Source organism: Protopterus annectens, chromosome 9.part0, assembly GCF_019279795.1.
Source record: "Protopterus annectens isolate FY-2018-M chromosome 9.part0, PAN1.0, whole genome shotgun sequence".
In the NCBI taxonomy this organism is placed as follows: Eukaryota; Metazoa; Chordata; order Ceratodontiformes; family Protopteridae; genus Protopterus; species Protopterus annectens.
This window is the reverse complement of record NC_056743.1, coordinates 363,986,743-364,014,714: the sequence shown is the minus strand read 5'-3', so window position 1 is coordinate 364,014,714 and position 27,972 is coordinate 363,986,743.

The following is a 27,972-nucleotide window of genomic DNA, read 5'->3' as shown; positions in this document are numbered from 1 at the left end:
AAGTAGAAGTTCTTTTTGTCTTTGTGGATGTGTTTTTTCCCTAATTTCTTAGTTCTTTATATTTTTGCAAATGGGAAGGGAGCTTAGTTTGCACCCACCTTTTCCATGCCCTGTCTCTAGTTTCATTAGGGTGTGGGTGGCATTGGTAAGCCAGTGGGATATATATATTTATTTATTTTATTTATTTATTTTCAGTTTGATTACCGGGGAAGTCCACTGGGCCGAGAAGTGCCCATTTTCAGTGGAGGCCCGGGGAGAAAAGCTCCAATAGCAATACAATACTATGAAGGTTACAAAATACAATAAAGGTTACATAATGTGGAGGCAAAATACAAGAGTGAGATTCATATATTCAGGAAATTGCACAATACATCATAGGACAGTATAAAACAGGCACTTTTTTTTTTTTTTTTTTTTTTTTTTTTTTTGAGGCTCTTCAGATGTTTACAATATTTACATATTTACAAACTTGGAGTTAATTAAAGTCTGGTAGTTCTGCTTTTGAAGGAATAGAAAGAAAAAAAACTTGAGAGTAAAGTGGAAGAGGATTGTTGAGAGCTAGTGGGGAGACTCGTTAGTGTTTATGTAGGGTGAAAGCAGGAGCATTTCCATGTGGAAGATAGGTGTAGGAAAAGTTGGGTTTTGAATGATTCAGTGTTATGTATAGTCCTAAGAGAAGGAGGAAGAGAATTCCATTTTTTACCTAGAGAGAAGGAGAGTAGGAGCTGGCCAGCGGGACGTTTGGGTTTGTGGATGGAAATTAGCTTTTGGTGTTCAGATCTCAGGGATCTGTTTGGGATGTATAGGGGAAGGATGTTCGTTAAGGCTGGGCATTTATCTGGGGAGAATATTAATCTGTGAGCGGTGGTTAGTTGGAGATAGTTTAGGTGGTTAGGGACTTCTAACCAGTTCAGAGATTTTAGGCTAAGGCAGTGTTGAGTTGAGATTTTGGATTTAGTGTCAAATTTGGAGATCTTATTGTAGCAAGCTTCAAGTTTAGAGGTATTGGAAGCAGACAGATTGGTTAGAAGGGGGGCTCCATATAGAAGAGAAGGAAGGAGGTAAGTAATTGCTAGGGAATGCCTAGAGGAACTGGAGAGAAATTGGTTATTCCTATATAGCATAGCTTTTGGTGGGTTTTCTTTATGTTTTGTTGTATGTGGAGGTCAAATTTAAGGTGTTCATCTATGGTGATGCCAAGGAGTTTTGCAGAGGGGACCACTTCAATAGCAGTGTTAGTTTGGCTTAGGACACTGAAGATCTTTTTGTCAAAGGAGGAAACCCTGGTGGTCAGGAAAATTAGTATTTTAGATTTATTGGAGTTGAGGGAGAGGTGGTTTTGGTGCATCCAGTTCTCTGTAGTGGAGAAAGCTGTTTGAGTCTTAGTTAGTAGTTCAGAAATTTTGTGGGAAGCACAGACTAAGGTAGAGTCATCAGCGTATTGGATGACTGTAGTGTCAGGGATGACAGTGTGAAGGTTATTTATAAAGATGTTGAAAAGCATAGATCCGAGGATGGACCCCTGAGGAACACCAGTAGGTGTAGACAGAAAGGAAGAGTTGCAGTTCTTCCATCTGACAGCTTGAGATCTGTCGGATAGGTAACTGGAGAACCAGGAAAGAGTATTAGGGGAGAGATTAAGATTGGTGAGATGAGAGAGAAGGTGTGTATGGGAGATGGTGTCGAAGGCTTTAGATAGATCTAGCAGTATAGTGGATACAATAAGTCCAGAATCTTGGGCTTGATTGACAGTTTCTGGGAAGGATAGTAAGGTTGTTATGGTGCTGTGGCCAGAATGGAAGCCATGCTGGGTGGGTGTTAGAAGGTGATTCTGAGTCCTAACTCAGACTCAGGGCAAGAGTTGGAGGTGGATGCATTTTTCAAGTATTTTAGATATTGGAGAGAGTAGGGCAATGGGGCAGAAGTTAGAAATAGTGATGTTTTTACCTCCTTTGTGAAGAGGTATGATGTAGGCTGAATGCCAGAGTTTGGGTATGTATGACTCAATGATGGATCTGTTGATCAGGATACTAATTGGGAGAGCAATACCTTTGGCAGCGCATTTGAGGAAGGAGGAGGGTATGCTGTCAGGGGCATTAGAGCAAGGCTTGAGTTTGGATAAAAGTTTTTTTTATAAAGGTGGTGGAAACAGATTTGAGCTGGAAACTAAGGGGACAGTTATTAGAGTTGTTGGGTGCTGAGGACAGGGGGTTGGGTGGGTTATTATTTGGGAATGTTTTGGTTAGTTTAGCTATGGATTCAGTAAAGAAGATGTTGAAGTGGGAGCTCAACTCACTATCAGTTAGACTAGGGTCAGGGCAGAGATTATTCATTGATCCAGGATAGAGAAGAGAGTTGACTGATTTCCAGAATTGTTTTGGATGTATTATCGTTGTTGGACTGAAGTTTATTATAGTAGTTTTTTTGTTCATAGTGATAAGTTTTTTACTCTATTGCGGAGTTGGGTATATTGGAGCAAGGTAGAAGACAGTTTGTTTTTCTGATAGAGCTTCCAAGCTTTGTCTCTGTGGCGCATAATTTGTTTAGTTTCTTTAGTCAGCCAAGGAGCAGAGTTGGCTTTGGTTAATTTGTTTCTTAGAGGGGCTAAGGAGTTAAGAGTATTTAGGAAGATAGAGTTGAAGTGCTCTACAGCATTGTCAAGTGGAAGAGTGTTTAGGATTTGCCAGTTAATTTGTTTAAAAATGCTGGAAAAAGTTGATGGGTTGAAGTTGCTGAGTTTGGATGTAATGGTGTTGGTGTTGGATGGAGCTAGTTGATCGATGAATGAAGGCAGGGAGATGGTCACTGAAGGTGTCAGGGATAGTGCCAGAGAGAATGATTTTGTTTGGATGGGAGACTAGAATCCAATCTATAATGTTCCCTGGGGGGGTGTTTTTTGTTAGGACGGGATGTTGAATGGATTACTTGGGAGAAGTTGTAAAGGTTAATAGTTAGGGAGGGGGATGGTGTGTTAATTTTATTCCAGTCAATATTGACATCAACAAGAATATAGGTTTCTTATTTTATTTCAGTTGAGGCCCAGTGAAGGATATTTTCAAGGGTAGTGATATTATTGCCAGGGGAGATATATAAGGAAATAATGCAGATATTCTTATGTTTATTCAAACGGAGAAGGCTTGCTGTGATTTCAGAATTTTTGAATTGAGGGGTATGGATTTGAAGAGGGATTAGGGAGAGAAGGTTGGAGTAGATTAGAGCAGAGCCTCCACCTTTTTTATTTAAACGGTCACTTCTGAGGATGTGGTAACCTGGAGGTAAGATTTCAGAGTCAGTAATATGGGGTTTTAGCCAGGTTTCGGAGATGGCTAAGATGTCAATTTGGTTATGATTAATCCAGGCTTGTACATGGTGAATTTTGTTATTAAGGCTCTGGGCATTGATAGTGAAGATTTTAAGAGTGCTAAAGGAGGAAGTGTGTGGAGAAGGGGAATGGGGGAAAGTGTTATTTGTGTTTGTGGAGAAAGGAGGTGAAAGGATGGAGTGGATTGTACTGAGGCAGGGGCCGGGGTTAGGATGAATGTCTCCAGATAAGGCTAGGACATTACCGGTAATAAGTTTTAGTCTATTAGATTTGTATACTAGGTAGTTATCTGAGTTTGGTAGTAGTTTAAGAGATAGAGTTTTTGTTGAGGTGGAAACTAGTTTGGGATGGAAGAGGTGCAGTAGGTTGAGTGAATTATAGGAAGAGGATATGGCATGGAAGTGAGGGAGTAGCAGAGATTATAGTTGAATGTTAGGGATAGTTTGAGAAGGAGGTAGGAATGGAGGAGCTTTATGGGAGAAAGAAGTAGCAAGATATAGAGGAATTAGTAAGATGAGAAGGGAGCAGGGGAGTCGGATAGTAAAGGGTTTTGGGGGGCATGTTTAGAATGGGTGAGGTAACGAAGAGGGAAGTGTAATGGAGGTTAAAATGCTAAAGTGAGGGGGGAAGGTGTAGAAGAGGATGGGGAGAGTTAGACTTGTAGACAGGACGGGGCAATAAGTGTAGAGAGGTGAAGGAAGTGGAGTGGGAGAGTATAAGTGGGTGGGGAGTAAGAGTAGGTGGGAAATGAGAGGAGGACTATGATTTGATAAATGAATAATGGGGTGGGGTTATGGAAGAGGGCTGTGATTGGATAAATGAATATGGTAGGAAGGGTATGTGAGGAATAAATGTAGAGGTGCTGGGGCGGGTGAGATTTGGGGGCAGAGTAGGGGAGCAGAGTGAGCCCGTAGGGTGAATGGAGCGGGAAAAGCCAAAGGAGGAGAAAAATTGAGGGAAAAGCCAAAGGAGGAGAAAAATTGAGGAAGACAATCAGTAAAGAGAAATAGTCAGAGGTAAGTCTTGCAGAGATGTGTATTAGGAGAAGACTACTAAGAATGGAGTGGTGTGTAGGAATGTAGGTGAAGGACAGAGAGAGAGGTAGAAGGCTTTAAAGAAAGGATTGAGAAAGGGTGTAAGCAGAGTGAAAAGTGGGTAGGAAGTCCTGGAAGAGTGGTGGGGGAGAGAGTAGAGAAAAGATGTTAGTGGGCTGTATGACGGAGATAAGGAGGGTGTGGGTTAGGAAGTGGGGACAGTAAGAAGGTAGAGGAGCGCCACCTAGTGGTTTGTCAATTTAATGCAGTAGAGACCCCAGGGAGAGGTATCAGCTAAAGGGAAGGAGGGAGCTATCATAGGTTGGGATAGGGGGTGTAATTATAGAAATTATAGAAAGTAAGTGGGATAATCAAGCTGTAGAGGGGGGTGTTGGGAGCTATCATAGGTTGGGATAGGGGGTGTAATTATAGAAATTATAGAAAGTAAGTGGGATAATCAAGCTGTAGAGGGGGTTGGGAGCTATCATAGGTTGGGATAGGGGGTGTAATTATAGAAATTATAGAAAGTATGTGGGATAATCAAGCTGTAGAGAGGGGGTAGTTGGGAGCTATAATAGGTTGGGATGGGGGGTGTAATTATAGAAATTATAGAAAGTAAGTGGGATAATCACGCTGTAGAGGGGGGTTGGGAGCTATCATAGGTTGGGATAGAGGGTGTAATTATAGAAATTATAGAAAGTAAGTGGGATAATCAAGCTGTAGAGGGGGGGAGTTGGGAGCGATCATAGGTTGGGATAGGGGGTATAATTATAGAAATTATAGAAAGTAAGTGGGATAATCCAGCTGTAGAGGTGGGGGTGGGAGCTACCATAGGTTGGGATAGGGGGTGTAATTATAGAAATTATAGAAAGTAAGTGGGATAATCAAGCTGTAGAGAGGGGCGGTTGGGAGCTATCATAGGTTGGGATAGGGGTGTAATTATAGAAATTATAGAAAGTAAGTGGGATAATCAAGCTGTAGCGGGGGGGGTGGGAGCTATCATAGGTTGGGATAGGGGGTGTAATTATAGAAATTATAGAAAGTAAGTGGGATAATCACGCTGTAGAGAGGGGGGGAGTTGGGAGCTATCATAGGTTGGGATAGGGGGTGTAATTATAGAAAGTAAGTGGGATAATCACGCTGTAGAGAGGGGGAGTTGGGAGCTATCATAGGTTGGGATAGGGGGTGTAATTATAGAAATTATAGAAAGTAAGTGGGATAATCAAGCTGTAGGGGGGGGAGATGGGAGCTATCATAGGTTGGGATAGGGGTGTAATTATAGAAATTATAGAAAGTAAGTGGGATAATCACGCTGTAGAGAGGGGGGAGTTGGGAGCTATCATAGGTTGGGATAGGGGGTGTAATTATAGAAATTATAGAAAGTAAGTGGGATAATCACGCTGTAGGGGGGGGTTGGGAGCTATCATAGGTTGGGATAGGGGGTGCAATTATAGAAATTATAGAAAGTAAGTGGGATAATCAAGCTGTGGAGGGGGGGGTTGGGAGCTATCATAGGTTGGGATAGGGGGTGTTATTATAGAAATTATAGAAAGTAAGTGGGATAATTAAGCTGTAGATAGGGGGGGTTGGGAGCTATCATAGGTTGGGATAGGGGGTGTAATTATAGAAATTATAGAAAGTAAGTGGGATAATCACGCTGCAGGGGGGTTGGGAGCTATCATAGGTTGGGATAGGGGTGTAATTATAGAAATTATAGAAAGTAAGTGGGATAATCACGCTGTAGAGAGGGGGGGGTTGGGAGATATCATAGGTTGGGATAGGGGGTGTAATTATAGAAATGATAGAAAGTAAGTGGGATAATCACGCTGTAGAGAGGGGGGGGTTGTGGCTGCTGGCTGACCTGGCAGGGAAGCGCACTGCGACCTAGTTGTAATCAAGTTAGCTACAACAAAGTGTAAGAGCAGTGCACATACTTTTACATAGATAATCTTTGCTGTGAGTGGTACTCAAGGAGCAGTACGTCCTTTCAGGTATGGTCTGAAATGTCCGTTATTGGTGGTTCTTAGCCAGGGTGTCCAGGAGGGTACTTTCAAAGATTAAGGCAGGGTAGGCAAAAGCCTGAGCTAGAACAAACAAGGAGAAAAAGGAATATTTAAAAAGCAGGCAGTGCAGGCAATGAGAGGTCACAAACAGACAGTAGTTAAAAATATGCCTAGAGTAAGTGTAAACTAAGGTAAGCATGCAGCTAAGGTAGGAATAATTTATGCTCTTTCAGCCTCTTAATGATACAACCGAACACAGTAAGGTAAACTGGGAAAAGTAGTTCCTTATGTGCGAGGTAATCTTAAACAGCGATCAATTGGTAGATTAATTAAAAAGAACAGAAATAAGCAGAACTAACACACAGAGGAAAAAAAACTACATTTTAAAAGCAACAAACATTGAATAAAGCAAGCCCCAAAAACAGCTATTTCAACCTCGTATTACAGGTTGGAATGAGCTAAGCATTCACAGATAGTAGTCGCAAAGTACAGAATAACTATGCAATGTGCGCTACTTTAGTAAAACAACAAAATCTTCCCAACTGTACAGATTAGGTAACTAAGTAGCTACTAGTATAGTTTTAGAAAAACAGAACAAACATTGAATAAAGCAAGCCCAAAACAGTTATTTTAACCTCATATTACATGCTGGAATGAGCTAAGCATTCACAGGTAAAAGTCACAAGTACAAAGTAACTATGCATTGTACGCTACTTTAACAAAGCAACAAAACTATCCCAGTTGTGCAGATTAGGTAACAGAGTAGCGTACTAGTATAGTTTCAGAAAACAACTATCGAGCAATCCCTAACCGATTAAAAGCAATTCCCCTTGCAGGGCGCTTTCTTGAGTAAGCGTTAGCAATGGGGAAAACATAAAGATACATTCTACAGTGCAGGGCAGCTCATAAAGTGAATGGCAAGCACATAAATCTGTCGAGCGTTTTTGCTCAGCAGTTGGTAATAAAATTGGAGCAGATTCAGTAAATGACTATTAAACAGGTCCCTTGTGGAGCTAAATGCAGGATCCATGTACGAGCGCTTGCTTAATTAAGCGCTAGCGGCGGGAAAACCAGAAGATAAGTATGGCAATGCAAGGCAAACAATTAAGTAGTGGTGGGCACAATACAGGATGAATAATACAGGAGCAGAAACAGTAATTGACTATTAAGCAAGCCCCTTGTGGATTTAAATACAAGATCCACGTACAAGCGTTTGCTTAGTTTAAGCACTAGTGGCGGGAAAACCAGATTGAAAAATAATACAGTTTGAGGCAGTCAATTAAGTGAAGCAAGCACAAAACATGATGAATAACACATAACATGGAAAATATCACACTTCAAGTCAGTATAAGACAGAAAAAAACACAGCCAGACTACAAAATTCGTAGAAAGGTCTTACAAACTTACTATTAGGTGCAGACGCTGGAGCCAAGCGCAGCAGCCGGGGTCGAGTTTAGAGAAATAAAGATGGCATCAGATTAGAACAGGGAACTATATAGAGTAGAAAGGGAAATGAACGGGATGGGAGGAGCAAAAATGGGCTAGGGAAGAAGGAGATAGTATAGGGAGAGCAGGTTCAGACCGGAAGTTGCACAGGTGAAGACCACGGCAGGTAAGCAGGACAGAAGGAAAGAGACAGAGATAAAGTGGAAGGTTAAAGAGCTGGGGGGGGGGAGAGGAATGTATAGAGTAAGGGAGATAGTGAGATTACAGCTGAAAGGACATGGTTAGGCCAGTGGTAGTCTATGTAGACGTAGTAGAGTAGAAAGGTAAGAGTAGAGAGGAGAGCCAAAGCAGGAGAAAAATTGAGGAAGACGATCAGTAAAGAGAAATAGTCAGAGGTAAGTCCTGCAGAGATGTATATTAGGAGAAGACTACTGAGAATGGAGTGGTGTGTAGGAATGTAGGTGAAGGACAGAGAGAGAGGTAGGACGCTTTAAAGAAAGGATTGAGAAAGGGTGTAAGTAGAGTGAAAAGTGGGTAGGAAGTCCTAGAAGAGTGGTGGGGGAGAGAAAAGATGTCAGTGGGCTGTATGACGGAGATAAGGAGGGTGTGGGTTAGGAAGTGGGGACAGTAAGAAGGTAGAGGAGCGCCACCTAGTGGTTTGTCAGTTTAATGCAGTAGAGACCCCAGGGAGAGATATCAGCTAAAGGGAAGGAGGGAGCTATCATAGGTTGGGATAGGGGGTGTAATTAGAGAAATTATAGAAAGTAAGTGGGATAATCAAGCTGTAGAGGGGGGAGTTGGGAGCTATCATAGGTTGGGATAGGGGGTGTAATTATAGAAATTATAGAAAGTAAGTGGGATAATCAAGCTGTAGAGGGGGTTGGGAGCTATCATAGGTTGGGATAGGGGTGTAATTATAGAAATTATAGAAAGTAAGTGGGATAATCAAGCTGTAGAGGGGGAGTTGGGAGCTATCATAGGTTGGGATAGGGGGTGTAATTATAGAAATTATAGAAAGTAAATGGGATAATCACGCTGTAGAGGGGGTTGGGAGCTATCATAGGTTGGGATAGGGGTGTAATTATAGAAATTATAGAAAGTAAGTGGGATAATCAAGCTGTAGAGGGGGAGTTGGGAGCTATCATAGGTTGGGATAGGGGTGTAATTATAGAAATTATAGAAAGTAAGTGGGATAATCAAGCTGTAGAGGGGGGGTTGGGAGCTATCATAGGTTGGGATAGGGGGTGTAATTATAGAAATTATAGAAAGTAAGTGGGATAATCAAGCTGTAGAGATTGGGGGGTTGGGAGCTTTCATAGGTTGGGATAGGTGGTGTAATTATAGAAATTATAGAAAGTAAGTGGGATAATCAAGCTGTAGAGGGGGGTTGGGAGCTATCATAGGTTGGGATAGGGGGTGTAATTATAGAAATTATAGAAAGTAAGTGGGATAATCAAGCTGTAGGGGGGGGAGTTGGGAGCTATCATAGGTTGGGATAGGGGGTGTAATTATAGAAATTATAGAAAGTAAGTGGGATAATCATGCTGTAGAGGGGGGAGTTGGGAGCTATCATAGTTTGGGATAGGGGGTGTAATTATAGAAATTATAGAAAGTAAGTGGGATAATCAAGCTGTAGAGAGGGGGAGTTGGGAGCTATCATAGGTTGGGATAGGGGGTGAAATTATAGAAATTATAGAAAGATTCAAAGGACAATCATAAGGCCTTTTTCAGCTATGTTAGGAACCTGGGTGGAAACTCCCAGATATGCTCAGAATTAGTCCAAAATGATACAAAAATCACTGAACCCACAGACATTGCCAACATACTGGCAGACAGGTTCAGTGCAAACTTCACCCCCCTCACCCCCCTAAAGGAGAGATAACTATCCCAGCCGAGTGTAGCCTCCCGGACATCTCAAATGCGCAGGTGAAAGCTGCTCTCTCTAAAGCTAAAAACACAGCATCAATGGGACCGGATGGTGTCCCCGGCTGTGTGCTACACGAGCTAAATGAGGAATTAAACCCGCACATAAGGCAGCTGTTTAATCTCAGCCTTACCACAGGATACGTGCCCAAGGAGTGGTGTACGGCAACTGTGGTCCCACTCCACAAAGGCGGTGCCTCTCTGGACCCTGGTAATTACCGCCCCATAAGCTTAACAAGTCTAGTCTGCAAAGCTATGGAGAGGATCATAATGGAGCTCATAAACAAAGATATAGGGGACTTGCAGACATTGGACCCGACCCAGTTTGGCTTTGTCAAGGGAAGATCATGCCTTTTGAACTTGGTTGACTTCTTCGAAACAGTCACCAAGGCCATTGATGAGGAAAGGCAGTCCATACAGCCTACCTTGACCTTGCAAAGGCTTTCGACACAATACCCCACTCGGGTATTGTAGAAAAACTTACCAGCTTAAATGTAAACCCATATGTCACAAGATGGGTTGCAAACTGGCTTAAGGACAGAACCCACAGGGTTAGAGTTGCTGGCGCTGTGTCAGACTCCAAGCCGGTCACAAGTGGTGTCCCACAGGGCTCGGTCCTTGGCCCCTATTGTTTGGCATCTACTTCTCAGAAGGACAGGCCAACATGGGAGGACTTTGGCTGACAAAGTTTGCAGGCGACTGCAAACTGGGCGCCATAGTGGAAAGTGCATCGGACACGGATATCCTTCAGAAGGGACTCACGGAAACAGATAGCTGGTGCCAGAGCCATGGCCTGAAGTTAAACGCCAAAAATGTATAGTCATACCCTTCGGGAAAAACAAGGTAACCCCAAGCTACCATATAGGTGGCAATCCACTAAGCACAGAAGAGGTTATCAGGGACCTGGGGACCCAGGTTGACAGTGGCCTTTCTTTTGACACTCACGTTGCTAAAGTGGTTAGAAAGACCTTCTACATTGCCCACCTGATCATGAAGGGATTCACATCCAGATCTAGTGAGGTCATTGTTCCCCTGTACTCTTCACTTATCAGACCAATGATCGAGTACAATGCCCCATTCGGGATGTATCTCACCCGACATCTGCAGCAATTGGAGAGACCCCAAAGTTCCTCACCAAAAGGATAAAGGGACTCCAAAATCTGTCATATGCTGCCAGATTGAAGAAACTCCAGCTCTATTCAGTCGCATACCGTCTGCTCAGAGGTGACATGTGCCTGACATACAAGGCCATGTCCAACCCGGAATTAATGGACATGCTCCACCTCAAAAAATCCAAATACACCAAAACCACTAGAGCAAGCGACTTAAACCTTAGCACGGATATAAATAGGACGTGCTGGAGGGATAGATTTATCACTCAGAGACTCCCTATGCTGTGGAATAAAATCCCGGTCCATGTGAGGCAGAGCACCTCGCTGACTCTGTTCAAGAGAAATCTAGACCTGTGGATGGGAGATCGTAGGTTTACCCCAGGAATCATCTCTGTGTCACTGCTGGACAGAGGCACAACAAACTAATGGGCACAGTATTTTTTCATATAAGGGGTGGCGTAAGCCACAATAATTTGGGCTAGGCTTATAAATGCCTTAGGGCAGATAGCCTAGTATAAACCTATGAACCTATGAACCTATAAGTAAGTGGGATAATCAAGCTGTAGAGGGGGGGGGAGTTGGGAGCTATCATAGGTTGGGATAGGGGGTGTAATTATAGAAATTATAGAAAGTAAGTGGGATAATCAAGCTGTAGAGGGGGGGAGTTGGGAGCTATCATAGGTTGGGATAGGGGTGTAATTATAGAAATTATAGAAAGTAAGTGGGATAATCAAGCGGTAGAGGGGGGGATTGGGAGCTATCATAGGTTGGGATAGGGGCTGTAATTATAGAAATTATAGAAAGTAAGTGGGATAATCAAGCTGTAGAGGGGAGTTGGGAGCTATCATAGGTTGGGATAGGGGTGTAATTATAGAAATTATAGAAAGTAAGTGGGATAATCAAGCTGTAGAGAGGGGTTGGGAGCTATCATAGGTTATGATAGGGGGTGTAATTATAGAAATTATAGAAAGTAAGTGGGATAATCACGCTGTAGAGGGGGGTTGGGAGCTATCATAGGTTGGGATAGAGGGTGTAATTATAGAAATTATAGAAAGTAAGTGGGATAATCAAGCTGTAGAGGGGGGGTTGGGAGCTATCATAGGTTGGGATAGGGGTGTAATTATAGAAATTATACAAAGTAAGTGGGATAATCAAGCTGTAGAGAGGGCGGGTTGGCAGCAATCATAGGGTGGGATAGGGGGTGTAATTATAGAAATTATAGAAAGTAAGTGGGATAATCAAGCTGTAGAGATTGGGGGGGTTGGGAGCTATCATAGGTTGGGATAGGGGGTGTAATTATAGAAATTATAGAAAGTAAGTGGGATAATCAAGCTGTAGAGGGGGTTGGGAGCTATCATAGGTTGGGATAGGGGTGTAATTATAGAAATTATAGAAAGTAAGAGGGATAATCAAGCTGTAGAGGGGGGGAGTTGGGAGCTATCATCGCTAGCGATAGGGCGTGTAATTATAGAAATTATAGAAAGTAAGTGGGATAATCAAGCTGTAGAGGGGGGGTTGGGAGCTATCATAGGTTGGGATAGGGGGTGTAATTATAGAAATTATAGAAAGTAAGTGGGATAATCAAGCTGTAGAGGGGGGGAGTTGGGAGCTATCATAGGTTGGGATAGGGGGTGTAATTATAGAAATTATAGAAAGTAAGTGGGATAATCAAGCTGTAGAGGGGGGGAGTTTGGAGCTATCATAGGTTGGGATAGGGGGTGTAATTATAGCAATTATAGAAAGTAAGTGGGATAATCAAGCTGTAGAGGGGGGGTTGGGAGCTATCATAGGTTGGGATAGGGGGTGTAATTATAGAAATTATAGAAAGTAAGTGGGATAATCATGCTGTAAAGGCGGGGTTGGGAGCTATCATAGGTTGGGATAGGGGGTGTAATTATAGAAATTATAGAAAGTAAGTGGGATAATCAAGCTGTAGAGGGGGGGTTGGGAGCTATCATATGTTGGGATAGGGGTGTAATTATAGAAATTATAGAAAGTAAGTGGGATAATCAAGCTGTAGAGGGGGGTTGGGAGCTATCATAGGTTGGGATAGGGGGTGTAATTATAGAATTTATAGAAAGTAAGTGGGATAATCACGCTGTAGAGAGGGGGGGAGTTGGGAGCTATCATAGGTCGGGATAGAGGGTGTAATTATAGAAATTATAGAAAGTAAGTGGGATAATCAAGCTGTAGAGGGGTTGGGAGCTATCATAGGTTGGGATAGGGAGTGTAAATATAGAAATTATAGAAAGTAAGTGGGATAATCATGCTGTAGAGAGGGGGGGAGTTGGGAGCTATCATAGGTTGGGATAGGTGGTGTAATTATAAAAATTATAGAAAGTAAGTGGGATAATCAAGCTGTAGAGGGGGGAGTTGGGAGCTATCATAGGTTGGGATAGGGGTGTAATTATAGAAATTATAGAAAGTAAGTGGGATAATCAAGCTGTAGAGAGGGGGGGTTGGGAGCTATCATAGGTTGGGATAGGGGGTGTAATTATAGAAATTATAGAAAGTAAGTGGGATAATCAAGCTGTAGAGGGGGGAGTTGGGAGCTATCATAGGTTGGGATAGGGGGTGTAATTATAGAAATTATAGAAAGTAAGTGGGATAATCAAGCTGTAGAGGGGGTGGAGTTGGGAGCTATCATAGGTTGGGATAGGGGGTGTAATTATAGAAATTATAGAAAGTAAGTGGGATAATCACGCTGTAGAGAGGGGTTTGGGAGATATCATAGGTTGGGATAGGGGTGTAATTATAGAAATTATAGAAAGTAAGTGGGATAATCAAGCTGTAGAGGGGGGGTGTTGGGAGCTATCATAGGTTGGGATAGGGGGTGTAATTATAGAAATTATAGAAAGTAAGTGGGATAATCAAGCTGTGGGGGGGGAGTTGGGAGCTATCATAGGTTGGGATAGGGGGTGTAATTATAGAAATTATAGAAAGTAAGTGGGATAATCACGCTGTAGAGAGGGGGGGGAGTTGTGGCTGCTGGCTGGCCTGGCAGGGAAGTGCACTGCGACCTAGTTGTAATCAAGTTAGCTACAACAAAGTGTAAGAGCAGTGCACATACTTTTACATAGATAATCTTTGCTGTGAGTGGTACTCAAGGAGCAGTAAGTCCTTTCAGGTATGGTCTGAAATGTCTGTTATTGGTGGTTCTTAGCCAGGGTGTCTGGGAGGCTACTTTCAAAGATTAAGGTAGAGTAGGCAGGAGCCCAAGTTTTACATTTTATATTTGATGTGAACAGTGCAGGGTGTAGCAAGCGAGTTAAGGATGTTAAGGAAAGTAGAGTTGAAAGAGTGGACAGCTTCATCAAGGGGGAGATAGGTTAGATGTGTCCATTTTGTCCTGGAGAGGAGAGCATTAAAAGTGTCAGGACATAAGGTGGATAGTTTGTGACAGGTTATGCACTGTATCTGTGAGGCCTAGTGACATGAGGAGTATAACTACGAACATTCACAGAGGAATGATAATTTAGGGAGTTGGGTAGGGTCTCAGGGTTATGGTATTTGTGGGGATCTGTGACTAAAATCCAATCGATGAGAGAGCTGGGGGTATGTGATCTGTTTGTATGGGTGGGGGTTGAGACAAGGCCATGTAAGTTAAATGCAGGAAGTGGTGTTTGGGGACTGAAGAGTTAGTCAGTTAATATTTACATCCCAAAGAATAACAGTCTCATTGTCAATGTTTTGAGAAAGGTAAGAGAGAATGTTTTCTAGAAGGATAATGTTATCTCTGTGGGAAATGTAGATAGCTACAACTGTGATAGTGATGTAATTAAGTTTAAAGTTATCTGTCAGGAGTTCAACAGGTGAGAAGGAGGGAGTGGGTTGGTTCAGACTTGAAGGAATAAGATATTTTGAATGGGTCTATATTAGAACATCAAATATTTAACAGTTTGAATCACTAAAGGTCGACCTTTAGTGATCGAACTGTTAAAACATCAAATGTTCAGAAAAAAAAAATAAAAACAACAACAAAAAAAAAAAACTAAACGGTGTAGGCATGGGGGCAAGCACCCCTCCCACTAATTAAATATACCAATTCCGAGACTGCACTACATTGAAGTAAACAGAAATCTCCCCTTACGGAGATTTCTGTTTATTTGTTCGATGTTCGGAAGTTTCGCTATTCTCGTGTCAACAATGTCAGATTCGACAATGTCGGCTTTCGAGAATCTAATATAGACCCAGTTTGAATATACAATGGCCACTCCACCCCCTTTTTTCTTTTGTCTATCTAGTCTAAGAATATTATCTCCCGGGGGAGGATATCACTGTCACAGTTTTGTGGCATCAGCCAGGTTTCAGTCAGGGTAACTATATCAGGGGTGTGGTTAGCCATCTAGGCATGGAATTCACTAATTTTGTTTAGGATGCTTCTAAGATTCATGGAGTAAAAAGATATTTGCATTTTTTGGGTTTGTTAGGGTAGTTAGCTTTATTGACTGGGGGGAGGGTTTGGGCCACGGTTTGGGTGAATGTCACCTGATAGTAGTAGAGACTTAGGGAGGAAATGTTGTTTGTATAGTAGGTGTTTTATTTTAATTTCTAAAGAAGTGGTAAGGGAAGGGGGTGTTTTGATTCTGGGGAAGATAGTATTTAGAGGAAAGATAGATGAGCAGATAGGGAAACATTGCAGAGGATGCGTGAAGACATTGGCATTAGTATTTGTAGGATGAAAGTAAGTTGGAAGTAGGTGAGAGTTATATGAGGTAAGAGTGTATAGAAGGAGAAGGGGAGGCAATAGACGAAAGGCTTGGATTGAAAATGACATGCCAGTAAGGAGGGTCAATTTGGCCTAGAAGAAAGGTTGTAGGAAAGTTAGGGATAGGTAACCAGTAGGGGGAGTCAGTACACAAAATGGAGAAAGGAGTGGCTGGTATCAAGGGATGATGGAAGAGATGGGGAGGTGTAGACAGAAGAGGGAAGAGATGTTATAGCGAGGTATACAAAAGTATTTGCAGTAAGATAAAAACAGTGAAAAGGAAACCACAAACAGAAAACAAGAGAGTATAGCTAACTAAGAGAGTTGGCACTAGGGCAGTGACCACACTAGGGTAGTGACCACACTAGGGTAGTGACCAACTTATTGAAGTCAGAGAGAGAGATAAAGAGCCAAGGTTTTTAAACAGATGAGTGTGGGGAAGGTCTCAGTGGTATGCAGGTATCCTGTACAGTAGACAAAGTTAAGACTAATTTATGATATGAGCTTAGAACATACTTTTAGTTTAAACTGGCTATGCAGTAAACCACAGGCGTTATTCCAGGAGGTAGAGCAGCATCTGTATAGAAGGTAGACACAGTCTGGAAGGGAAGACACTTTGCTCTTAAAACGTTAGTTTAAACTGGCTATGCAGTAAACCACAGGCGTTATTCCAGGAGGTAGAGCAGCATCTGTATAGAAGGTAGACACAGTCTGGAAGGGAAGACACTTTGCTCTTAAAACGTTAGTTTAAACTGGCTATGCAGTAAACCACAGGCGTTATTCCAGGAGGTAGAGCAGCATCTGTATAGAAGGTAGACACAGTCTGGAAGAGAAGACACTTTGCTCTTAAAACGTTAGTTTAAACTGGCTATGCAGTAAACCACAGGCGTTATTCCAGGAGGTAGAGCAGCATCTGTATAGAAGGTAGACACAGTCTGGAAGGGAAGACACTTTGCTCTTAAAACGTTAGTTTAAACTGGCTATGCAGTAAACCACAGGCGTTATTCCAGGAGGTAGAGCAGCATCTGTATAGAAGGTAGACACAGTCTGGAAGAGAAGACACTTTGCACTTAAAAACAAAGCCCCACAAATAAGTTGCAGCAGCATACAAACCCCTCCCAAGTGAGGTAAATGCAGTTTAAATGCTGAGTACAAGTGAAAAGCTGTTAAAATCTTTAAATTAGGGACCTGCACATCACTGAGATGAAGCTGCAGATTTGTAGGAATTCTAGGAAGTAATAAAGGCTTAAAGGCATTAAAACAGATGAAGACTGTTAAAAATTAATTTAAAATCAGATCTAGAAATGAAAACATGCATCTTTATTTATTTAATGCAACTATTACAATGCAATGGTAATTTCAAAGATCACAGGAAGGAGCAGCTTTGGACTTCTTATAACCTTAACTCCGAGTTGACTGGTATGGAATTGCTTTAATGCAAAGACTAATCCTGAACCAGCCTGACTTACACAACACTTAAGGATGAAACTGGGTTTTAGTACCAACAGATGGAGCATAAATGCAGTGCAACTATGTACTGCAGTTACTAATATAGACTTAAAGCAGATACAGAAAAAGTCAGATCAATATATGAAAAAATGTGTATTTCTTTCTCAATGTAATGGAACTATCAAAAATGTAACAGTAACCAAAGTGATCACAGGAAACAGGAGCTTTGGAATTCTTAAGCCCTTAAACTGAGCTGAGTTATCACATGGCTTAACTAGCCTGACATACACTCACTACATATGAACAAAACTATGCTTTAATATCAACAGACAGACCAATTAACAAGCACAATGTATTGTAACTATATACTAATATAGGCTTAAAAACCTTAGTTAAAGCTCAGAGATACAGACTGTTAAAATGAATTTACATTCACATCAAGAGATGAAAACATTTCTCTTTCTTTCTCTATGTAATGGATCTATTACAATACAACTGTAATTTTAAAGATTACCGTAAAAAGCAGCTTTGGAATTCTTATACCCTTATCTCTGAGCTGACTGATGACGTCTGGAATTGCCTTAATGGAAAGAGTAATCCTGAAGTAGCCTGATTTACACTTGCTATATAAGGATGAAACTATGCTTTAGTTCAAGATATGGAGTGATTAAATAGCAAAACAGATTCCAATTATGTACAGGAATTACTAATATAGGCTTAAAGACCTTAGCTAAAGCATATACAGAATGTTAAAAATCATTTAAAATAAAAAAGGAATTAAAACACATCTTTCTTTCTCTTTGTAATGGAATTATTACAATGCAATAATAATTTCAAAGATTACAGGAAACAACAGCCTTGAAATTGTTACACCCTTAATTCTGAGCTGTCTGGTCACTGTTCTGGAATTTACTTAATGCAAGGAATAACTAACCTGGCATACTCTAATTACATAAGAATCAACCTATTACTTAATACCATTAATTGGACTACTTTGAAGGCAAAATGCAGAGGAGCAATATACTGGAATTACTAATACTGCCTTAAAGGGTTTACCTAAAGCAGATACAGAGTGCTAAAATGAATTCAAAATCAGACAAAAAATGAAAACACTTACCTTTCTTTTTCTATGCAATGCAATTATTATAAGAAAACAGTAATTTAAAACGGTACTTACGTATTATCGCAACCAGATTTTCACGGTTGCGAAACTCGCATGCTGCAATGAAATTGAATGCGGGAAAACACTGTAAGGTGTAATTTCACTTCTTTAGTAAGTTAAAATAAGTTTGGGTTACATTTTGGAAGAGAAAGAAATGTGCAATTCTTCTTCTTGTTTTTGTGCATTACACACACACGCTTCAATTCTCACGGCTGCTGTGTTACTGACGAAATAAATACTGTGACTGTAAGGAAGGAATGCTGCTAAGAAAAGCACCTACACACATGGAAATGCTTTGGGTAAAGGTTTTATTTCTAAAACTTTGTAGACAGACTTAAAAGGAAACTTTTGTAACAGCAAGTTGGCTTGCAAAAGTCTTGGTGGATGATGTTGACAGGTGATTCTGGGGTCGTTTCTGATGGGAGAAGTTGGAAGCAGTGGGTTGTTTTTGTGTGTTGATGGTGGTATACTCAGACGAACTTGGATTGTACTTCAGTGGTGTTTGGAAGGTATTAGGCCTGAAAATATGTGGATTGTTCATTCGCTGTTTTTTATTTTATGTGGGGGAAGGTTGTCACAGATTGTAGTCAGGAGTGCTTCAAAACCGTGCTTTGGATGAGCAAGCTGGGTTTCACATCACTTGCTGCTGGTGAAGTGCATATATAAACAGTCAAACTTAGTTTTTAATTTTTATTGATAACCCTGCAGTAAAACAACCCTAAGTGTGAAAGAAAACAGATTGTATAACTTCATTATCACATCAACAGTCAATATCGGGAAGCAACCAGTACTACCGTGAAAATGTGGTTGCGATAATACGTAAGTACCTTTAAAAGACCACAACAAAACGCAGGTTTAGAATTCTTGGACCTTTAGCTGTTGAGATAACTCACCTGGAATTCCCTTAATGCAAAGAATAATGCTGAATAAACTTGACAAATGCTCAGTACTTAAGAACAAAGATAGGGTTTAATACCAACAGAGAGACCACTTCATCAGCAAAATGGAGTGACACTATATACTGGCGTTATTAATATAGGCTTGAAGACTAATACAGATTCAGACTGTGAAATGATTTAAGATCCAGTCAAGAAATGAAAACACTTATCTTTCTTTCTCTATGTAGTGGAACTATTACAATTCAACAAAAAGATAAAGATCACAGCAAACATGCTTAGACCCTTAGCTCTGAGATGACTGGCCTGGAGTGTCCTCAGTGATAGAATTAGCCTTGAACTGATGTGACATACACTCAGCATATTGGAATAAAACTAGGGTTTAATTCCAAATGGTAGACCACTAAAACAGCAAAATGCTCCAACTATTTACAAAATTACTAATATAGGCTTAAAGACCTTATAGATTCATAGGCGTTTACCAGGCTAATTGGAGAAATTAAAAAAGGCAGTGTCAGATACTGTCTGGGCCCAGTGATGCAGTGTAATTGGCCTTAAGGTGAGCATTAAGGACCTGTTCCCTAGTGAAAGCAGGGGAAGTTATATTTGATGTTATTTCCTTAGGGAAGGTTGAGAGGGAGAGCGGGGTAAAGTTGGAGTTGAATTTGTTGGCCAGTAGCTTTGCTATATCTTCTACTACATCTTTTTAATTTCTACAAGTCTTTTGGGTTTCTAATACCATGACGGGAATGGACCCCGTTCCTAAGCCAAAGCATGATTAAAGTTCATGAAATTAGTATTGTTTCAATCTTTGATGTTAGCCAGCACCCGCAATGCACCCCTCTGCAATGTGTATGGAGTTACATATAACATATCGAACTACAATTTTGAATTCTTATTTTAGTTGTTCCCACTACTATCAGAACTGTCTGGGTATACTTCTTCCACACTGCCCTTTTTCTGAATGCAAATCCTAGTACTTTATGAGTTTGTGTGTCTTTGTACATAAGACACTACAGTCACCAGGTGTAGCAATTTCAATCATCAATACTTTTGTCTTCTTTTCATGGACTGCGATATCTGGTTTTCTTGCACCTATTTTTTGAACTGTTGGTAATGGGTGATCCCATGCAATAAATAACAAACGAAAAACACAACAAACTGGTAGAAGTAATATTATAAAATGTCCAAAAGTAAAGGTGAACACAATAACAAATAACCTGTTTATTAACTGAATAAAGCACTTTTCGTTGTCGCAAATATGGCAACTTCATTAGATTTATCCAAATAAATTTGTTACAAGTTTAAATAAATGAACTGCAGTCACATGACCACCATCAGCTGACATATTATACATGTCTAAAAAAGTACTAAAAACCAACAAATTCATTGTATTATATGTAATATACTCGACGAGTTCTCTTTTAGTACAGTATTAGGTGTTTAATATGTTTGTATATATGTATATATTTTTTACACATGTATTTTGTGGCGGGTTTAATATGCATTTACATTTGTGGGAAATTATATGATATGGTCAAGTATTATGTAAGATGGATATACATATATTTTTTCTATACAGATAAAATGTTTACAGCATCATATCTACTTTGCCAATGCTTAAAACTTCAGGAGAGTGGACAAACTGATGTGGTTAATTTATTTTAGTTTATTTTATTTTGTAGTAATAGTTTATTCGTTGAACACACACAGAGTAGATAATGCATATTTTTATATGCTATCTCAGATGGATTAACAATTTGTTTGTGTGTGTATATTGTTTATTTTTATTTACCAACTTTATATTGCTGTATCTGGAGGTTTTGACTGGTTAAAAGACTTCTGCTTTAGGCTGACTTTTAGATTTTTGTATATAATACAATGAATTTGTTGGTTTTAGTGCTTTTTTAGACATGTATAATATGTCAACTGATGGTGGTCTTGTGACTGCAGTTCATTTATTTAAACTTGTAACAAATTTATTTGGATGAATCTGATGAAGTTGATGTATTTGCAACAACAAAAAGCGCTTTATTCAGTTAATAAACAGGTTATTTGTTATCGGTTTTACTGATCCCATGCAACATAAACTTCATAATTTTCTATAATGCTTTTTGGTTCATGTTTCCAGTGTTTTTCAGCTACTCCAATATTATAATGTTTGCAGAATTCCCAATGCAACAGTCTTGCCACATTATTATGCCTTTCAGTAAACAATCCTTCTACTATTAGTATCTCACAACCAGCAACAAGATGTGTGACTGTTTCCAGTTCTGGTTTACAAAACCCACATCTGTCAGTTTCTCCCACATGTTCAATGGACTTTGCAAACCAATGTGTATGTAGTCCTCTATCTTGGGCCACCAAATATTAACCTTTCATATTTTGGTTTAAATTCACCTCTCCTTAACCATTCCTGCTGCATTTGATCCTGAGGTTGTTCCAAGAGTTTTCTATACTTGCAGCTATATTTAAGCATTTTCTAGATCTCTTGCCTTCGGGTCTGACCCTTCACCTTTAATGTTCTTTCTTTTGTTTTTTTTTTTGGTTTTTTTTTTGCCACATTCAGTTGGTGCCTGAGTTTTATCTGGTTCTAGTTTGATTTCCCATTCCTGCTTAACACAGATATGCTTCTGCTAATCTAAGCAGGGAAGTCATCTTAATCTTATTCTCCTCATGTTTTGAAAAGTTTCACTACGTTTGGTTCTTGTGAGGTCAGCAGATATGTATGCAGTCCTACAACTGCAGATCTATACATGGAATTAATTTCGAGGAGGCACATGCCTCCTTCAGAATAAGGAATACATAGTCTTCTTATGGACTGAATTTTATAAACCATATGATGAAAATTAAGCATTCTTTTTGTTTTCCTGTCCAACCTATCCAACACCATTTGGTGCCAGTCAGTCACTCCAAAACAGTATGTCAGGACAGGAAGAGCAAATTGGTTTGTAGATGTCAATACTGTTTTCAAAGTTAATTTAAGTCTTCAAAAATATTCCTTACTAAGTGGTTTTCGTAATTGTTCATGTTTTATTGATGTTCCTTCATCAGTTCCCAAATATTTATAAAATCCTTCTTGCTAAAGTTTATTTCTATCACATTCCTATCCCAAACTGATGTTCTCTTGGTGCTGCAGCTTTCCTGCTTTAAAGATTGCTTTTGCAATTTTATCATAACCAAATGACATTCTTATATCATGTGAAAAAGTTTTAATCACTTGCACTTGTGCTTTCAGTTCTTCATCTGATGAACTATACAGTTTTAAATCATCCACAAAAAGAAGATGAGAAATCTTTTGTAGCCATGACCTAATCTCTTAAGTACACAGCTTAATAGGTTAAGGGCAAGACAAAAGAGTAGCAGTGAATATTTCCCTTTGGATTTTTATCCCTGGAATAATAATTTGTCCTTTATCATGGTTTAATTGCAAAGTGGTTTGCCACTGTTTCACGGTCGCTGTAATGTAATCAGAGTAGGGTGTATCTTACACATTTTTAAGCATTCTTATCCATGAATGCAGGATGCTGTCAAAAGTTTTTTTGTAGTCAATCCGTGCCATCCTTAGATTCTTCCCCTTTTTACAGTTCTCCATTATGACTTTATTTACCAACAAATGATCCTCTGTCCCATATGACTTTCCTTTATTAGCCTTTTGTTCTATTGCCATGTTTGAGTTTTCTTCTAAATGACTATAAACTCTGTCAGCATCTATTCTGCTGTATAGTGTATAGGTCATCAGATGGCAAGTTATTAGTCTATAGTTTCTAGGATAGCTTGCAGGTCCACTCTTAAGTAGGAGCATTGTTTTTATGTTGTTAACCAGGTTGGTGTATGTTTGCAGTGAGCATACAAGTAGTTCTTAGTCGTGGCTAAATCTTCATGTAAAGATGTTAATACTTTTAGCCAGAAGTTAGGTACTGCATCTGGCCCTGGGGATTTCCAGTTAGGAGCTTTTCTTAACTTTGTTTCAATTTCTGTGGCCGTTACTTCAGCCCATTTCATATCCTGTACTTTTTTGAACTTCTTATTCTTTCTTTTACTTCTTCTATCTATTTAGCATCTTTGTTATGTTCCACAGGATCTTCATAGATACTTCTCCAAAATGTATCTATTTCTTCTTTTTTTGGTGGTGTTTCAATTCCTTTTGCCTTGTTTCCTAATTCTCTATAAAACTTTTGGGGGGCATCAATAAATTACTTATTTTGTACTTTTCCTTTATATTTACCTGCATATCTTTTAGTTTTTCTGTCTGTTCTGATACTCCCAGCATGGAGTCAGACCATTCCACAGTACAACCACAGCCCTCCTCTCATTCTCCCATGTTATTAATCAAAACTGAGACAATGATCAGCTTTCTTCTGCCCTCTTTCTTGATCTAACCAAAGCCTTTGACATGGTCAACCACCAACTACTCATGTACACACTTAAAACTTTTCCCCTAGATCTTCAGGTTATACAATGGTTCAAATCTTATCTGAGTGGCAGATAATGGCTGTACTATGGCAGAACAAACTATCTTCCCTTTTACCTATCACCATTTGGGTCCCTCAGGGCTCTATATTAGGACCCCTATTATTTTCTATCTTTATTAATGACCTGTGCACAGTCATCCCAACAGCCACATGCAATTAATATGTAGATGACTCCACTTTGATTTGTTCTGCCACCTCTCCTTTAAGTCTGCAGACTCTATCCCAAAATGTTTTTAATACTGTTGAAAATTGGCTCTGTAATCGTCGTCTCCTATTAAATCCTAAAAGAACAAAGCTACTGCTTTTTTCCCCTACTCATAAATCCTCTGCTCCAACCTTTACTATAAAATCTAACAATGGTACTGTCATTGTCCCAGATCCCTGTACCAAACTTTTAGGTGTAACAGTTGATAACCTCAAGTTTGATATGCTTATTAATCAAACTATTAAAAAGTTAATAAAACTTGGCTCAGTATACAAGTTCAAACCTTTCCTTACTCCACTAACTAGGACGGTAATTCCCCGTACACATCCTCCTTTATGCATCCCCTCTCTTCACAAACTTGAGTAAGTCTGACCTTAATAAACTCTCTAGCTGTTTTAATCATATTGCTAGGTTTGCCACTGGAGCAGCATACAGAACACACCGCTGTCTGAACCTAAAGAATCTAGGGTGGCTAGAATTGCCTATCCAACTTCAGTACAATCAGCTAATAGTACCACAGAAAATTCTGTACCAACCTGAAAACACACCCATACTTACAAAAATGATCACCCCTTACAGCAACCTCAAGACACTTCACTCATCCAGCAAATTACTAGTCCAAACCCTCAAAAGCAACAACTCATCTGGAGACTCTGTTGGCAAAATATGGAACTCACTTCCTGCTGAGCTTACTTCAGAACCCATTCTAACCCAATTCAAAAAAATCTAAAACAGTACTTTAGAAGCCAATGGCTATGTCCTTGCTCTAATCCTGACTAACTCTGGCAATATAAACATGTGCTAAAGAGGTCTTTTGGCCACCCCTACATTGTTTCCTAATTGTTATTCTATAACAGATCAGATTTATATATGACAGAATGCATGGCTCTTACCCTATGTATTGTATCTCTAACAGTGCTTTAACTTGTTTAATGTAACAGTTTTTTTCTGTATATATGTATGGAGCTTTTATCCCCGGGCCTACGCTGAAAATGGACAAGTATCCAGTCGGACATTCCCGGTAAACAAATGTAAAACAAAAATAAATAAAATTATTATTTGCAATAGTGCATTATAGATCTTGATCTGTTCTGACACTGCACATTGCTTTTATGATGTCTGTCTTTGAGTAATTTTGTTATTTTCCCCTTCTATATTCTTCTAACAGTGACACCTCTTGTCTTAATTGCTTTATGGTTTTCTCTATTTGATACTTCCACAATAGCATTTGATTTCTTCCCCTCCTTTGCCTTACTGCCCTGTGTTTGTGTGGTAAGACTTTATCTGTTATTAATTTATCTGCACAATAATATAGCCTATTTACTTCTGTTATATCTCATGAATTTCTATGAACAGTCCTAATTACTGTGCTCATTTGTTTTATCACACTTCTAGCTATTGGGGTTTTATTGACTTTCTGTTGTCTGTTTCTTTCATTGATCGTAATACGTCTGTTCATCTCTATTAAATCAGGCAACTCTTCTCTCAGATCATTTTCTTCTAAACTGAGGGCACAATTTTTGTTCTCCATTTCCTGTGGGCATTCTACGGAAAGTTCCAGAGCATCTTCTACATTTTCTTCAGTTTCATGCTGTGTCATATATTGCTCTTCCATATGGGAACTCACTGGCCCATCATTCCACAACACTGACTGTGTCAGAGTTGCCAACGTTTTCCTGTTTCTTCCCTTGCTGTGCAACTGAACTTTTCTATTGGTTTCCTATGGAAGGCTCCAAGGTATCTTCATACAGCAACTGATCAGATGTTTCTTGCTCCAATGATTTCTCCTTTATTTGGGTATTCATTGCTCCACTCTGCTATGATGCCATCAAAATTAGATTTCCTACACTAAATCCCTCACTTTGCAGGTGCTCCATAACCACAGTTTCTATTTATTTAACGTCTCCATTACTGATCCTCTTTTTTACTTTTCCCCTGTTTTCTTATTTTTTGTTTGTAAAATGTTCATATATGGATGCCTTTGCCTGTATTTCTCTTCAAACATCTTTGGTGCTGCTCTTTTTGTATGAATTAGTTTTGCTTTCTACTTTGCATCAATATTGCACCATATTAAATCTCTCGTTTCCATGTCTATATTTCTTCTTCAGATGCCTACTTCTCCTCCTGTTTCTCCTTATCAGGAAACTCATAGATCCATCATTCTGTGATATAACCCGTGTTAGACTTTTTACACTAAATCCTTTACTTTGCAGGTATTCCATAACTTCAGCTTCTATTTTTTAACTTCTACTTTACTAATTGTTTGTTCAACATTCCCTCTTTGTCATCTTATTTTTTTATACTGCGAAATTTTCCATATTTGGATGACTTTGCCTGTATTTCTATTTGAATATCTTTGGGGCTGCTTGTTTTATATTTATTAATTTGGCTTTTTCCTTTGCCTAAATATTGTACCATTTCAGATCGATCTTTCTTCCTATGTCCATACTTCTTTTTTATACCTTTCAAAAATCTCTAAATTTTGTTCTTTATATTTTCACACTTCCTGAGTCGCTTCTTTTTTCCAAACAGCCTAAGGTTTCCTGGGCTGTATCATGTTTTTCATTAATCTGTTGTATTGATGAACACAAATTTTTATTTCAAGCTTCTGACAGTTTTTCTTGTGCAAGTATTTTTCTTTCCTCTAATTTCTCTCTTAATCTTTTGTGTATCCTGTTTGGAAAATATGGGCATCTTGCATAATAGTAACAATATATAATTTCTTTCTTATACTCAATAGTCCACTCCATCATCTTTATGGCTCTTTTCTGGCCTATCAATTTTTGTGATTTTTTGTGGACTACTACTTCCTTCTATACCAAGAGGACCATCCTCCCCCTGGGCCTAGCTGGCCCCATTATAGGAATGTTTCCATGTCTTGTGGATCCTACACTGTCATTTTTTTCTATTCCTGGCACCAGTACACCTACCAGGATTGGGCACTTTTTTATCCTGCGTCTTGTGCACCCAGATATCTTTTTTATTTTTTAACCTAGTACATTCCATGATATATGCTATATAAAATATAGTCAAATATCAATGTTGTGTTGGTGAGATTTTGTAAAAACAGGGTCTACCTCATGAAGGTACTCACCAAGACTTGAGGATGCATTCAATACCAGCAATATTATTCCCTTTTTCTTGCTGATTTATCATCTCCCCATTCGGACCCCTGGCTCAGTACAGGTGGCTCCATTAACAATGAGTTCTGCTCACAATTGTATATTGCCTTTGAGTTTGCAAACATAGATTAAGAATGCCTTGTGGTTGTCCTAGGCCTTAGCAAAAGCAGGTAGAGACTGTTACAGAATTTAAAATCTGATCAATAAATGAAAATACATATCTTTCTTTCTCTATGTAATGGAAATATTACAAAGCAACAGTAGTTTCAAAGATCACAGTAAACAGCAAATTTGAAATTCTTAGACTCTCAGCTCTAGGCTGACTGGTTGCTGTCATGGAATTTCCTTAATGCAAGGAATAATGCTGGACTAACCTGACATACTCTCAGTACAAAAGAATGAAAATCAGATTTAATATTATAGCAATAACCCACGTCTGGGTGTGGGTAATGCTGGATTTACCCATGGTTGGTGTGGTTTGGTCACGAGGGCAAAGCCCGTTTAACATAGAGAGACAGGTTGTAAAAAGCAATACTATAACTCTGATTTACAACATGCATGCTGACCAATTAGCGTGCATGTTTTGGAATATTAATGGGGGTTTGTTGTATAATAGCTGCAGAAAAACAGATCAAGTATAGCAAATGTACCTGACAAAATTTCCTTTCTTTGCGCTTGTATCCAAGTGATGTAAACCTTATATCCAAACACCAGCGACTCTGTACTGCTTTGAAGTAAAAAATATTTATTAAGCGATACCAACTTCAATATTTTTGGTTAATTAAAACAGCACAAATAAAACGCTTTTCATTTCCAAAGGTTTGAAAACTTTTTCAAACGGTTTGTACCCCGCCCCTTTCCTTCTATTTATAGTGATCATGACATCACTTCTCCTTAAAGGAATAAGGCACCTTAAATACAATGTACTTCTACAATGTCAAAAATATTCTTTGTTGTGCAGCATGGTCAAGTAAAAGTAAATAAAATAAAACTTTTTCTATCCATCTTTGAATCGTCATTCATAAAACACTTTTTAAACAGATAAAAACTTCACTTTACAATCTCAAAGCTTAATATAGTGTATGTGTTCTATAATATTAATGTGCTCTACACTA